General features: G+C 33.7%; 1 non-coding gene across 1 annotated transcript; it reads left to right on the forward strand.

The window, feature by feature from the left end:
* Positions 1–1,985: 1,985 nt before the first annotated feature.
* Positions 1,986–2,092, forward strand: LOC122100968. Its single transcript, XR_006146286.1, has one exon. It is a non-coding gene; the product is annotated as a U6 spliceosomal RNA (small nuclear RNA).
* Positions 2,093–2,769: the final 677 nt, after the last annotated feature.

A 2,769-nucleotide genomic window follows, 5' to 3' on the forward strand; every position in this document is an offset into this window, starting at 1 on the left:
ATGTAATCATTTAATCACAATAAAAAAAAAAAGAACCTCCGGGAAGGGAGGGAGGGAGGGGATGGTAGGGGGAAAACAATGGAGGGGGTAACAATGTTCAAGAGGAAGTGTACTCATAACCTCACTCATGTAACTGTAACCCTCTCTATAGTAGCTTCACAATAAAAAATAAATAAAAAAAAATTCATCTGAAAAAATTTGTATCTGTTTATATTGCATATACTTTTAGTTTTCATTACAAATATGGAATGTAGTAAAAATTCTCATAACAATTATACTGCGCCAGATTGTGGGCAGATTCTGATGTAAATAATATACTGTGTTCATGTAGAGATTTTGAGTATCCAAAGTAATAAGCCTGTGGTCCTAAAACCAATACCTTACTTATATTGAGTGACAAATACAACTTCATATAAGTACAGAAGTTTTCCTTGTATCTTTTTAACATATATTTTTATTATAAATACTGTACAGAGGGGTTACATTTACATAAGTAAGGTAATGAGTACATTTCTTATTGAGCATTGTTACCCCCTCCTTTGTTTTTCCCCTACCATCCCTTCCCTTCACACCTCTCCACCTCCCCCTTCACCCATCCTCTGTTAGAATGTCTTGTATATTTCATTGTTACAATGGGTCAACCAGTATCCTTTCCTTATATCTTAAATGAAGAAATGCTGGCTTGATTTATGCTGATTCTACTTGTGTAGACACATCTAAAATCACTGCCCAAGTCCAAGAGCACATAAATGAAATGCCATCATTTTTTTGTCAGTTGGTATTTGTGTTCTACACATTTATTGACAGGTTACAAATTATTCTCAAACTTTAAAACATTAAAAATACTTTCTTTTTTTCTTATTTTCTTCGGCAGGAAATCAGCAAGACCTCAGTCAGCATTTCTCACCTAGGAATTTTCACATGGGTTAGTTAAATGTATATGTAGAGTCCAGTTTTCTGAGGACTCACTCATCTGCCTAGGAATTCATGCTGGTTGTTGGAAAAAGAGCTCAAGTAAGTATGCCATTTAAAGCCTTATAACTTTACTCTTTACCAGGGTATTCTCCTGCTATTTTGGTTGTTAAGAATGTCTACAAGAGTAAGCATTCCGTGAGGAGCAGGGAGACACATATGACTTATACTTACTGAGGTTTCCAAGTGACTTGCTATCACTTGTACTGCATTTTGAAAGTCAAATCTCTCTAAAACTACCAGTTTTAAGAGATAAGAAGAGTGGAAAATGAACTCTTAGGGACAAATACATCTTCAACATATATTGTTCCAATTATTCCTTTTAAGGCATATTCAACAACTGGTGAAACTTGTGTTTTCTGTAATTATGTGTCTTTCTCCATGAGTGCATGTATACATGAGAATATGTATGTGTGTGAATAGTAACATACATGTGTACATTATGACTTATATCATCATTTATTCCTTGCTAACAAATAAAGTAAGGAATCACTAAAGTTTTAACAGAAACTGTGTAGTTAAAGTCGTAACTCTTCACTCTGCTCCTTTACACAAAGACTTTGCAACTTCTCATTAATAAAGTTTCCATAAACTCTGAAATGTACATACTAAGTACTTAATGTCTGCTATCATAAATCTTAAATACTTTACAGAAAAGTTTTATACCTGCCAAACAGTCCTATTTTTGGCATATATAAGCAAAATCCCAAAATTAAGCATATTTAAAACATTAAAACTTTTAACAAACCTTAACACTTGCTGCAATGTTAATTTTGACAGGTGCCTTGTATAGAATAATTGAATTTCTCCTCCTACACATCTCTTGAACTACAAATATCTGGAATTATTTTGTTTTTGGCATGTCTATCTTGATTTTATTCTTAAATGTGTGCTTATGTAAGAAATACATGATTCTATAATTTCACAACAATTCTTTTGAACTTACTTTTTGTTGAATTGCTTAGCTTAATAAAATCAATTAAAAATTATACTTTATATATAAAAACTGTTCTGTGCTCAATTTAGCATCACATACACTAACATTGGAACGATACAGAGAAGATTAGCATGCACCCTGCGCAAGGATGACATGCAAAGTCTTGGAGCGTTCCATATTTTTACAGCAACAGCTGCTGAAACGTATGTGGCCACAAGGGAACCGTACTGCATTCATGGTGGGAGTGTAAACTTGTTCAACTACTTTGGAAAGCAGTATGGAGGTGCCTCAGAAGAGTCCACATAAAACTCCCCTATAGCACAGTAATCCTACTTTTGGGGATTTATCCAAATGATCATAAAAAAGACCATACTAAAACTACCAGCACAATTATGGTTATTGCAACATTATTTACGATAGCTAAGATATGGAACCAACACAGATGCCCCCATTAGATGAATGGATCAAGAAAATGTGTTATATATACACAATGGAATTCTTTGCCTCCATCAGAAAGAATGACATCGCCCAATTTGTTAGGAAATGGAAAGACTTGGAAAAAAATTTATTGAGTGAAGTAAGCCAAGTCCAAAGAAATATAGGTCCCATGATTTCCCTTATTTTCAATAACGAATGTATGTCTGGGATAAGCAGAAAAGTTCAAAAGATATGTGCATATAACCAGATAAGATGATGTTAAAGAAATTGAACCCCAAGATAGGGACACAAGTGGTTTTTTGATTCTTGCTATTGTTTCTAACGTACTTATAATGTGGGATGTCATTTTTTTTGTTTTTTGTACATTTCTCCCCACACTATAACCCCTGTTTTCTCTGTATTTGAAGTTGGTACACTTACAT

Source organism: Dipodomys spectabilis, unplaced genomic scaffold, assembly GCF_019054845.1.
Source record: "Dipodomys spectabilis isolate Male_0828 unplaced genomic scaffold, ASM1905484v1 ptg000612l, whole genome shotgun sequence".
In the NCBI taxonomy this organism is placed as follows: Eukaryota; Metazoa; Chordata; class Mammalia; order Rodentia; family Heteromyidae; genus Dipodomys; species Dipodomys spectabilis.